This window comes from Gracilinanus agilis, chromosome 6 (genome assembly GCF_016433145.1).
Source record: "Gracilinanus agilis isolate LMUSP501 chromosome 6, AgileGrace, whole genome shotgun sequence".
In the NCBI taxonomy this organism is placed as follows: Eukaryota; Metazoa; Chordata; class Mammalia; order Didelphimorphia; family Didelphidae; genus Gracilinanus; species Gracilinanus agilis.
In genome coordinates this window covers 279504756-279518304 of record NC_058135.1, presented here as the reverse complement: position 1 = coordinate 279518304, position 13549 = coordinate 279504756, and the positions used below count along the sequence as shown (strand labels likewise).

The 13549-nt window shown below is 37.8% G+C and overlaps 1 pseudogene; it reads left to right on the top strand.

Moving 5' to 3' along the window:
* Positions 1–12084: 12084 nt before the first annotated feature.
* On the top strand, positions 12085–13015 carry LOC123252180 (annotated as a pseudogene).
* Positions 13016–13549: the final 534 nt, after the last annotated feature.

Here is a 13549-nt window from a genome sequence, read left to right as displayed (position 1 = left end):
ATTATGAATTCCTTTTGTTTTTTTTATGAGTTAATTAATTAATTGATGGAAATGTACTTATTAGGAACTTACAATATGCCAAATGTGGTACTAAAAACTGGATATTCTAAGAGTGGGGGAGACAATGTACAAAAGGGAGTAGTGGCTGTGGAGGGGAAATTTTAGTCATATAGTTATAGGGATGCTGAGTAGGGGCTTATATGTGGGGTAGCAATAGATGTGAAAGGAAGTCACCAATCAGGAAAACAGACCCTTGAGAAGAAGTTTCTTCAGGTTGAGGAGCACTTATGGAGGTGAAGGTAAAAGATTGAAAGTAAAATGTTTTGGGTTTTTTTTTTATCTATATCGTCATGGTTCAGCAAAACCTAATAATATCTTTTTTATCTATTCATTTATTTCTTTTTATTGGTCCCCAGACAATAGCTATGATCTCCATGAAGCAAACTTGAAATCAACCAATAAACATTTATTAAACTTCCAGCACAATTCTAAATAGGAAGGATACCAAAAGAGGCATTAGCTAGTCCCTGCCCTCAAGAAGCTTACAATCTAATGGAGAGTGACAACATACAAACAAATATATATACATAATAAGCTATATATAAAATAAATAAATGATTAATGGAGGAAACACCCTAGAATTGAGAGAGGTTGGAGAAGAATTCCTATACAATGTGAGATTTTAATTGATACTCAAAAAGAGAGAAGCCAAAAAGCAGAGAGGAGGAGGGAGAGACTTCCAGACATGAAGGACAGTCAGAAAAACTGTCCAGAATTGAAATATGGAGTGTCCTGTTTGTTGAACAGCCAAGAAGCCAATGTCACTGGATTGAAGAGTTTATATGGGGAATTAAAGTGTAAGAGGAGTATAAAAGGAAGAGAGGGGTTAGATTATGAAGACTTTTGTCTTCTTTCAAGCTATGGTCCAGCAAAGTAGTCAACTTGTGTCTCTCATCACCTTCCTCATTTCACCTCCTTGTCTGAATAGACTGTCCTTCATGCCTGAATGTTTCTTTTTTTTTTATTTCAATTTTTTCTTCATTTCTGCCTTAGAATCCCTAGATTCTTTCAGATGTTAGGTGAAATATTATCTCCTTCCAAATGAGGCCTTTTCTGATTCCCTCAGATGCTAAGGTCTCTTGCTGATAAATTCATTTACATTAACTTTATGCATTATTTGGTATCTATTTATATGTGTTCATAATAGAATGTAAACTCCATGAAAGCAGAAATTGTTGTTTTATCTTTGTAACCCTGGACAGGGCCCAAAGTAATGGCTGCTGTTAAATATTTATCATTTAGTGATTGTTGGAATGATTGATTTGGTTAGTACAATCATCCATTCTTTTCAGTAAGGCTTCTAAGAGGGAAAACCTAATACCTTCCAAAACAGTCCATGCAACTTTTGAACAGGTCTAATTGTTAAGAAATATCTTTTGTATCAAGCTTAAATATTTCTCTTTGTTCTTTACTTAAAGTTTTCCCCTCTGCTACCAAAGAAAACAAATCTAATTCCTTTTTCACATGGCTTGCCTTCAATTACTCAATTACTTCAATTACTAAGTTTTTTTTTTCTTTCTAGCCTACATATACCAGATTCCTACAACTCTTTCGTGTACTCCATAATATGAAGTCCCAATTTATCTAAGACAATTTCTAGTAGTCAAGTTCTTACTTATTCCACCTATCTTGAATGGATTGCCCAGACCTGACCACAATCATCTGATTACTGCCTGACCAAGACAATAGATAGTGGGAATTGTTAGTTCTTTCATTCTCTTCATCATATCACTGTAAATGTAGTCAAAGTTAATAGGAGGTTTTATAGACCAATGAAATTGAGTGTGCAATTTACAAATCTTAGAGCACCATATAAACATCAGCTATTAATACTGCTACTGGTGGGTACATCACAATGTGATGATCACATATTGAATTTATAGCCCACAAAAATTCCCATATGTTTTTTTTTAAACCCTCACCTTCCATCTTAGAATCTATACTAAGTATTGGTTCCAAGGTAGAAGAGTGATAAGGACTAAGCAACTAGGAGAAAGTGACTTGCCCAGGATCACACAGCTAGGAAGTATCTGAGGATAGATTTGAACCCAGAACCTTCTGTCTCTAGGCCTGGTTCTCAATCCACTGAGGCACCTAGCTGTCCCAATTCCTATATCTTTTTCCAGGCAAACTACTCTCTAATCATTTCTATTCTGGCAATTACTTGTGGATATTTTTTTTAAAAAGCAAGAGTATCACTCCACATTTGTTCTATAAATTTCACATGATTATAGTTAGACTAACAAGTCTATCAACATCTCATGATAACTGCTAATAATATATGTATAAAGTGCCTTATCTTTTCCAATCACTTAAAAATACTGTCTCCTTTCATTCTTAAAATTACCTTGGGAGACAGAGGTACCATTATCCTTATTTTATAGATGAGGAAAGTGAGGCAGTCAGAGATTAAGTGATGCCTAGAGTTGAACAGTTACTAAATATTTGAAGTTGATAAGAACTCAGATTTTCTTGAATCCAAGTCCAGTGTTCTAGGAGCTATACCATATGAATGCCATCTGAATAGTTAGTTTGTCTACCATATTTGTTCATCCGATAACTTTGACATCTAAGCCTGCATCTAACTGATTGCTGAAATTCTTAAACAACACAGCTCTAAGGAAAGACCATTAGGGCACTTCCCTAGATTCTACTTCCTAAATGATATCTCCCCATCAATGTTACTTGCCCATGTATTTAGATATTCAACAATGTCTGAATTGACTCTATTATACCATCACCTCGTCTTTTTCGACTTTGGCCAATATTACATGAAATTTATGAGATTTCTCAAACTTAACAGCCCATTGGGAATTGTGTTAATTTAGTGATTTGTTGATTCCAGACCTGTTTCTCAGACAGTGTTAGGGAAAAGCATCTCTTAGTCTGGAGCTTAGTATGGCCTGATAATTTGCCCTATACTCAAGTCATTCCTACCTGTTTGTAACTGAATATTATCACATACAGTCCACTTGGCCCAATCCTTTTTGCTGAAGTGAACCTATCCAAAATTTCTTTTTTTTTAAACCCTTACCTTCCATCTTAAAATCAATACTGGGTATTGGTTCTAAGGCAGAAGAGTGGTAAGGGCTAGGCAATGGGGATTAAGTGATTTGCCCAGGGTCACACAGCTAGGAAGTATCTGAGGTCAAATTTGAACCCAGGACCTCCGGTCTCTGGGCATGACTTTCAAACCACTGAGCCACCCAGCTGCCCCCTCAAAATATCTTATTAAAAATTTGGCCCACCATGAAACTATTTGCAGAACTGAAGTGAGCAACAATGTGTTGCTACCCATTTTTATAAACTCCTTTGAATTCTCTTTGTCCTGAGTTTCATATCATTACACCAAGCAAAATCCCAAAGAAATAATTTTATTTTTAACAAGCACAGTATAGCTCTTTGTACAGGAATAGATGCAGTAAACTGAGGAGGACAGGGTAAGATACTGAAGTGGGACACCTCCTGAAAAACACCAAACACTCAGGTTTAGAAGATTTAGGGACCTTTAATAACTGGCCAACCAGGGATTCCTCCTCACATGAGAGAGAATCACGCCACCCATAAGTAAGCACAGAACATATATAGGAAAATAAGTTGGCGAGAATTTTCCTTGGCACACATTTCAAAGGATAGGATTGGTGTGTTCAAAAATATACATTCCTCAAGCAAGCAGTTTCTCAGAAGCAAATGTGGTGCTGTTAGTAACCAAGGAGGGTCAGGCAAGTGGACAGAAGGGAAGTGAGATAAGAGGTTGGGTGAAAACTCAGGTAGGCTGCTGGCCCCCTGAGGGGCCGTGAGGGGCTCTGTTACTTTTTAGTCCTCTCTGCTCCATTACAATACAAAGTCCCATTGAGTAAACATCTGGGTAAATTGAAAGAATAGTAACAATAATGATTAAAAACACAATAGCTCACACATCTGTAGTTTACAAAGCATTTTTCCCCCTGAAAGGTTGTTGTGAAAATAGTATCATAATTTTTAGAGTTGGAAATAGATTCTGACAGGTAATGTGACTTCTCAAAGATTGTGTCACTAATAAGTGGCACCACACTATCTTTTCCACATCCAGCATTTCACCTTCAAGAGAAGAGATTATTATCCCTATTTTACAGATTAGCACATTGAGGGTTGGGGAAATTAAGTGACTTATCAAAATCAGTAGGGAAGTGGTCATACAATTATTCAAAGTCCCATCTTCTGACTTCTGTGCCCAAAGTATTCTCAATTTTACCACACTAACAAAGAAATAAGGTAAAAATGAACTCCCTGGGGAATTAGGTTTATTTGTCATGCTTAGAATAAAGTTTAATGACTCGTTATATTCATGAGCTAGCTCTGAAGTTTCCCCCGGGGAGAGTAAGAATTCTCAGGAAATTGTATACCAAGGTCTACATCAGTGATTCCCAAAGTGGGTGCCACCACCCCCTGGTGGGTGCTGCAGAGATCCAAGAGGGCCATGATGGCCACAGGTGCATTTATCTTTCCTATTAATTGCTATTAAAATTTTTTTTAAAATTAATTTCCAGGGGCGCTAAGTAATATTTTTTCTGGAAAGGGGATGGTAGGCCAAAAAAGTTTGGGAATCCCTGGTCTACATAAAGCCCATCCTGATCACTGTATTTAACCACTGATAACTAAATGTCACTCTTTTAGAGCTTCCTAGTATGGCAGCAGAACCTTTCTGAGTGACCCATTCATTTATTTGCTAGCCATTATTCAGTCCCAATACTGACATGACAAGATCCTGGTTGACTTTCACTTTTGGGGCCCCATCAGCATTTTTCTTAACATCAAATGAGTTCTATGAAATCAAATCTCAGAATCCAGAATGTATGGGTGGAGGGACATGTATGATATGGTGGACAGAGAGATGTACTCTCAAGAGAGATGTATATCTCGAGTCTAATTGCTTGATGATATACTTGATCAGCCATGTGAGAAAGAAATTAGAATTTAGATGGCAGATGAAAGACAGAAATACCTGGGTCCAGTTCCCATCTCTGACTCGGTAGCTATGTGACCATGGGCAAGTGCTTAAATCTTTCAAAGATTCAGTTTCCTCATTAGTAAAATGAAGGTTAACAATGACCACAGCACTTACCCACAAAATGCTTTAAAGAGTGTATAAATTCAAATCATTGTTATCTACAATGCTACAGATTTTTGATCTATTGTTTTTTTCTCTGCAATAAAGGGTCATTTTCTGTGATAGAAGAATAGGTGAGAATTGGGGCCCTAATGAAGACTGAACCTTAACAACAAATGAATATTTTAAAAATGTAGTGTTAAAAAGATGACTACAGGGAGCAGTGAGGCAGTTTCATAGATTGAGAGGCAGGTCTTCAGTCTGGTAATCCTGGTTTCAAATCTGGCTTCAGATACCTCCTGAAGTACCTGAGCAAGTCACTTAACCCTTATTGCCTATCCTTTACTCCTCTTTTGTCTTGAAACTAATGTACAGTATTGATTCTAAAACCCGATGACTGTTTTATGGAACCCCCAAATTTTCCTTTATCACTTAGGAACTTGCCTTCAGAAAGCTCCCACACTGACCCTGATCTTAGACTGAATAATGGACCATTAAATAATCATTAAACACACTGAATAGGAGTGATAGAGATACTCAAACCCCAAGTACGTTTTTTTTCTTCTTAGCCTCTCCGAAGCCACTTCCTGGTACCTCAGCCTCAGGCTACAACCTTTTCCCAAGCCTATGTATAACCACTCAGTGTATTTCCTTTCCTTCATTCACCAGAGGGTATATAACAGTAATGGCAAACCTTTTAGAGACTGAGTACCCAACCTGCAACCCATGTGAACCACTCCCTTATTCCAGATAGGTGAAGGAGAAATTATTCCCATGGGCCTGCTGGGCAGAGAGGTGAGTGATGTAAGAAATGTCTTTACACACACATGGAGAGGGGGAAGGGAGCAGCTCCCTCCAACACATGCCAGACATGTACCATAGGTTTGCCAACATAAGACTCTATGACCCCAAGTTCTTCAGTTCATTAGCAAATCCCCTTTCAAGGTGCATTTTTCCAGAGACAATATTCCCAGAGTACCAGAGCTTTGTTCTGTATGGTGACCAATAGAGCATTGTCTCCCTTGTGCTGATTAAAGACTTATTCTTTCTAACTACTTTGGATATTCTGTTAAAATAAATGCCTTAATTATTATTAGCACTATTTTCTAGATAAGAAAAATGGGGTCAAGAGACTTTAAGTGACTTCCTTAGGATCACACAGCTAAGTGCCTGAGGTAGGATTCCCCCCTTGGTCTTCTTGATTCCAAGTCTAGGTTTTTATCCACTAGTCTTCACTGTCTCAATGACCTTATAGGCTAGCAATTTTTGTGTCTTCTTTTCCCTGTGTGTATATGCTTCTCAGAACCCTTTTATATGTTATGATATGTAAGCCCTTCAGCCTATATAGTTAATTAAAACTCTCATGTCTAAGCACTTTAATGGTTGCAAAGCTTTTTCTAAGTCAAAATAAAAGAAATTAACAAAAACTTGTGACATATTTCATATAGGTATTAAGATCTCCATCTCACAAACTCAGGCCAAAATCCATAAGACTTATGTTAAGCAATCATTAAACATCTGCTGGGGATACAAAACGATGATAATGTTTTTTTTCTTCTCAAAGACCTCATTGCTCAATAGAAGGGACAATATCCATGGCACAAATACTGCTTAAGAACACTCATTAATTGTGAGACCCTGGGAAAGTCACCTAGCATTTTTCAGCCTCAGGTTGCTCATCTGTAAAATGAGGGTAAAAATATCTGCTTCACAGATTGCTGTGAGAATCAAAGGAGATACTATATGAATTTTGTGGGGTTATATAAGCCTTAGCTGCTGGCATTATTATTATTATTATTGTTATTATTATTATTATTAAAACCCTTACTTTCCATCTTGGAGTCAATACTGTGTATTGGCTCCAAGGCAGAAGAGTGTTAAGGGCTAGGCAATGAGGGTCAAGTGACTTGCCCAGGGTCACACAGCTGGGAAGTGTCTGAAGCCAGATTTGAACCTAGGACCTCCCATCTCTAGGTCTGGCTCTTGTAAAAGTGAAATTTGGGAAATGTATCAAACTACATTTCCCGTGGTCCAACGGGTTTCCGTTTCCGGTTTTTGGGCTTGGAAAGGCTTACGTCTTGACGCAGGGAAGTTTTTAAATCTCCTGGGTTAGGAGGGAGTGGTCTCTTTTGCGAGTAGGCGCTTCCAGGAAAGAGGAGGCAGTAATGGAGGCGGCAGTTTTGAATGCTTACAAGCGCGTGGTCTGATAACTTTATCTATCAACATGGCTTTAATTAAAATACTAATTTATATATTTATACAAGCCTTTATCATTTTTCATTTTTATACTCTCGATCCACTGAGCTACCCAGCTGCTGACATTATTAAAACTGAGAGTTGTAAAACCACTTTCATGAGATAAAATTATAGATGACTTTCATAAAGGTATGAGAGAGGCTGGGGGTGAGCTAGAAATAACTTGCCTAACAAAAATATAAGTAACCAGAAAGAGGCAAAGTACCTGTCCCCCTTAATGACACATGTATATGGTAAGAGGTCATGACAGAAGCAGGTAATTAGAGCTTACATATACTAAATGGTATCAGATTCTCATAGTGATAGTATTGATGGTAATCAGTGCAGATAAGCACCTTCCCTTTTCCCTGTAGTCTTAAAGGATTTCCCAGAGCACTGAGAATTGAAGTAACTTGCCTAGGGTCACTCAATCTGCATGTATCAGAGGTAGAACTACATTAGTTAATAATGGTCAATTAATCTGTCAACTATATATTAAAGGCAATTTTCTAATATGATTCTTCTGGGCCCCTTAGGTAAATACAAAGTATTTTAAAATTTATTGAGCACCTAATCCAATAAATATTTAGCACCTTCTACATAACAAGGACTGTGCTTAGTGATGGAGATGAAATTAATCAAAAGAGATACTGTCCCTACCTTCAAGGAGCTTTCAATCTAAAGGGGGAAATAATGCACAAAAGGAGAAAGGAATCTGCACAGGGCTATCTTGTTCCATGGAGTTAAAACTACGCCAATCAGTCAATATAAAGTAGAGTGACTGAAAGTCCAGTGTCTGTTCTCTATAAACACTTTGGGAGAAGTTTGGAACTTCATTCTCCAATCATAGAGATAAGAGACTGAGGGAAGTGGTGTCAAGAACTCAACCTTCACTGTATCCCCTTTACTTTTCTCTGATTTTTTTTTCTTAACAAGCACTTATCAGTGTCTATGTGTCAGGAACTGAGCTGAGCACTTTACAAACTTGTCTCATTTGAATCTTTCAGCAGCCCTGGGAGGTAGGGGCTATTATTATACCCATTTCATATATGAGAAAACTGAGGATGAGAGAGACAAAATGATTTACCCTGGGTCACATAGCTAATAATTGTCTGATATCAGATTTGAAATCAGAAGCAACTTCAATCCAAAATGCTACCCTCCTCCTCCAAATCAAACAGTGATTATGCTAAAAAAAACTCAAAATGTATATTTAGAAGGGGAGATAATGAATCACATTTCATTTCCTCAATTCCATTTCCATAATTCATTTCCATTTCCATTAATAACCACTCAGGAAACTCTGATACATTGTTGGTGGAACTATTAACTGATTCAGTCATTTTAGAGAACAATCTGGAATTATATCCAAAAGAGTTATGAAACTGTATACCTTTGGACTCAGCAATTATTTCCCAAGGTGATCAAGGAAAAATGAAAAGGATCTATATGTTCTATAATATTTATAGCAGCTCTCTTTGTGATGAAAAAGAACTGGAAATTGAGGGAATGCCCATCAAGTGGAAAATGACTGAACAAGTTGTAGAATATGATTGTGGTGCAATATTACAGTACCATAAGAAATGATGAGCAGTTTAATTTAGAAAAAAATGGAAAGACTTCCATGAAATTATGAAGAGTGAAATGAATAAATACAAGAGAACATTCTATATAGCAACAGAAATACTATTTGAAGAATAACTTGTATGGTCACTTCCAGAGAAAGAAATGATAAGTAGAAACAAGCAAGACATAGTTTTATATATACATATATCTTTTTGTCAAAAGATGCCTTCTCTAGTGCTGGGAGGGGAAGAAGGGAAGGAGGTAGTTACCTGGGAATTTTAATGTAACAAAAAATTAAATTTTAAATTTTAGATTAACCAAAAAAAGGAAAGTGAAGAAATAGCTCTCACCCAAGTCAGAGATTGGACATTTCCTATATCAAAGGAAAATGCTATGTAGCCACCACTGGAGCTGTTACACTACCTATCAGCACCAAATCTCGAAACTGGCTTTAGGGACTGTAGCATCCCTTATTCTCTTCTTACTGTTGGACCCAGATTTTCTGGCCCAGATTTGGTTGTGGCTAGAGGAATCACACTGACAATGCAATACGCAAGAAGAGGCTTATTTATTTACTAGCAATAATGCTAGGGTCAGTAGGCAGAGAGGCATGCCTGACTGACCCCTTGATTCTCTTAGGCAAGGGTTTTTATGGGGTTCCTGGAGAAGGGGGTCTGGGAACGTATGCCATCAAGGAGGGATATTAAGGTCAGGGGGTCAGGAAGCATCTGGTAACCATCCATCAGGGAGTGTCAGGGTCAGGGGGTCAAGAGACGTCTGGTAACCATCCATCAAGGGGGTGTCAGGGTCTGGGGTCAGGAAGCATCTGTAACTTATCTCAGGAGGAGATAAGAAAGACAGTGCTGGGAAACATTTGGGCCTGGGGGTCTCAGGAGTCTGAACAAGGTGGGGGCCAGGAAGCAGCTTATTGAACAGGCTAAAAATGGTTCAGTGGCTTAATAGTTGAATTTTAGGCCCAGGCCCCACATTACCAAAGCTTCAGCTGATAGTGGATTATTTTCTATAATAAATTGTATCATAATACACAAATTTTCCCCCTTTCCCCTTCCACAGTGTGATTAGTGAAACACATATTTTATAAATTTGAGCATCCTTTGCTAATAAATGTAGAAATTGAAATGCATTGAGCAAATAGGTGACCTTATTTTAAATTCCTGAGACTCACATATAGAATCATCTTTTAAATTTCTGTAACTGTACCCCTAATTTTATTACCTTTCTGGTCCCTTCCTACTCTGAGGTTCTATTATTCTATCTTGGGAATATTCCTGCAGTGCAGAAGTTGCCAGTAATAAAATATGGCAGGCTACTTGCATTTTCTATTCTAAGGCCTCATTGTGGTGTGGAGGTAATTATAGCTTCCCTTAAAATGAGGTTAGGGAAGGGCAACTTCTGGCATGGCCTCCCAAACTGAAAAGTCTTCTATAATATCCTGTGGATAGACTGACTATTGTTCTGATGTCCTAAAACTAGCCCAGTCTTGTAAAGAGAGGCTCATCACCAGAAATCCAGCTGCCAAGCAGTGATTTATTTTAGTTGTGATAATTTGTGAATTGGACCAAAAGTAAAAAAAAAAATAATATATATATATATAGCTTTCAGTCTTCAGGGTGGCCCCCTTCTGATTTCACAGTGGTAATGACAAAGTGGTGAAAAGTTTGCCAGATTAGAAATCATTATATAGGATAATCGATATCTGGAGGGACCTAAAAGCTATTGAGGTCATCTCCTTCTTGTACAATTGAGAAAATTGTTGAAAGGGACAGAAAGTGGTATACTTAACACTAGGTAGGTAGTAGCAATCAGAGGCAAGATTTGAAACCAGGTCTGTGTCACCAGATCCAGGTCTCCTCAAAATATATCATGTTTCTCATTTCTTATGACTGATTTTCATAATTATGTAACTAAAATCTGAACATGTAACTAGTCCCATATTCAAAGTTCATTAGAGATTTTCTTCCATCTCAAGGTTAGACTACAAATTCCTCAGGGTGGCATTCAATCTGGATTTTGTGTGCCATTCTTGTCTTTGGTCATATTATTCCCTTTCACACATTCAACTTTATGGTCAACCAGAGCTAGATCTGTTCTTCATTCAGGGAAGTCCTTGTAAACATGGACCTCCATACCAAAAATGACCTTACCCCTCACCACCACCATTGGAAATCCCTATCAGCATTGAAGGTGTCTATCACCTTTTGTGTAAGACCTTTCCTGAGACCAACCCAGATGGCTGTCAATAGATATATATGTGTGTGTTTGTACCCAAATCCAATTGGTTTGTGTGTATATACATATGTGTATGCATGTATATGTGAATTTTTACTCAAACCCATTTGGCCTGTGCATATGGGTGTACATGCACAAATATGTATAGATATGTATATATGTGTATTATATACTTCTCTATAAACATTTATTTCCATATGTTTGTATATGTTTATGTACACATGTAAATATGTATGTATGTTTACATGCACACATTTAAATATACATCTACACACATATGCATGTGCATAATATAAATATTTGTGTGTGTGTGTGTGTGTGTGTGTGTGTTTACATAATCTTCACACTGGTTCCCTCACTCTGCTGGGCTGGAAGTATAACAGCTGTTCACAAGTCAATCCTAATCTGACAGACATAACAGGACAAAGAAATGTTTTATAGTCAGGAAAACCCAATATTCTTATGATAAAGCTCATATCTAGGTTTCACAGAAAGGGCTTCCATCATTATATGGGATGGGGAGAACATCCAAGATTATACAAGTACTGAGTGTCTGAGACCATTTGAGATTTGAGAGATTTGAGATTTGAGAGATTGAGAGATTTGAATTTAGGACTTCCTGGCAGAAGGCTTACCCCTCTTTCCCCATGGCACCAAGCTATAGCTACTCTTTCCCAAGAGGAATTTAATCTCATTTAATTTTTTGGTCCTAAATACACATGACAACCATTCTTCTGGCCTGGAAATTCTCTATTATCACCCCTCTTACTAGAGATGTCTTCAACATTGATTAATTATAGAGAATTAATTATTATGATTATGTGTGTGTGTGTGTGTGTATGTGTGTGTGTGTGTGTTTTTCAGGTCAATGACATAGCCCCCAAATGGCATCTCTGGAGAATGGGACATATGTAAATGAGTTCATCCTTTGGGGATTAACAGATGCCATGGAGATACAAGTGCCCTTTTTCATTCTCTTCACCCTCATCTACCTCATCACCCTTGTGGGGAACCTGGGGATGATAGCCTTGATCTCTTGTGACTCCACACTCCCATGTACTTTTTCCTCAGTGATCTCCCTCTGGGGGACTTTGGTTACTCCTCAGTTATTATGCCCAAGGTTATGGCTGGGTTTCTCCAAGAGAATAAGGTTATCTCTTACAAAGCATGTGCTGCACAGCTGCTCTTTTTTGTAGCCTTTGGATCCATTGAAAATTATCTCATGGCAATTATGGCCTACAATTGTCATGCAACCGTGTGTAGACCCTTACATTACACTACTATCATGACATCGAGTATGTGTGCTGGCCTGGCCATTGGTTCCTCTATCTGTGGCTTTCTGCATTCTGCCATCCACACAGTAGACATCTTTAGCCTGTCCTTTTGTAGATCTAATGTGATCCATCACTGCTTCTGTGACATCCCCCCCACTACTGGCTCTCTCCTGTTCTGATACCCACATGACTCAGTGGGTGGTCTTTATCATAGGAGGATTCAGTGTATTTTTTGCACTCTTAGTCATCATGATGTCCTATCTGTTCATTTTTATAACCATCCTGAGCATCCATTCTGCTGAGGGTCATCAGAAAGCCTTTTCCACCTGTGCCTCCCACCTGTCAGCAGTGTGCATCTTGTATGGGACCATCATTTTCATTTACCTCCTCCCAAATTCTAGTCATCACATGAACATAGACAAAATGGTGTCAGTGTTCTACCATGGTCATTCCCGTGTTGAATCCTGTGGTCTATAGCTTGAGTAATAAAGAGGTCAAGAATGCTTTTGGGAAAGCTATGAGAGGGCAAAGCGTTTCTTAGATTTATACTTTTTAAGAGACAAAATTCTATCTGAATCTTCTTTCTCAGGCTTCCAAATCCTATTTTCAGATATATACTGAAGTTCAGAATAGCTCAGTCCTCCTTTTTCTAAGTATAACATGGCATACTACAAAAAGAACTGTAGAGTCAAAAAGTACCAGGATTAGTGATACTATGGTTTTTGCAATGGTAATTTTGCATGTAATTGGAGAAGAAAAAGAATATTTTTCATGTTTCCTGAGCAATTTCCTACTTGAAGAGGAAATCATACTTATACTATAAGTCAGACGGGAGCTTTTGCTCATATTTGCCTTCTGGAAGAAATGAAGACCAGAAGTTGGCACTACACATCCAGAAAGGACTTCCAAAATAATGATGATATGGGTGAAAGTAATTTCACTAGAATATCAAGGAATTTCCCCATGACAACCCTAAATTCCATATAGGAGAGCTGATGAACTCTTTCAGTTTTTTCATAAGGATCACGGATTCTAAAGTTTATTGATACCATTTCATTTTCCACAGAAGAAAATG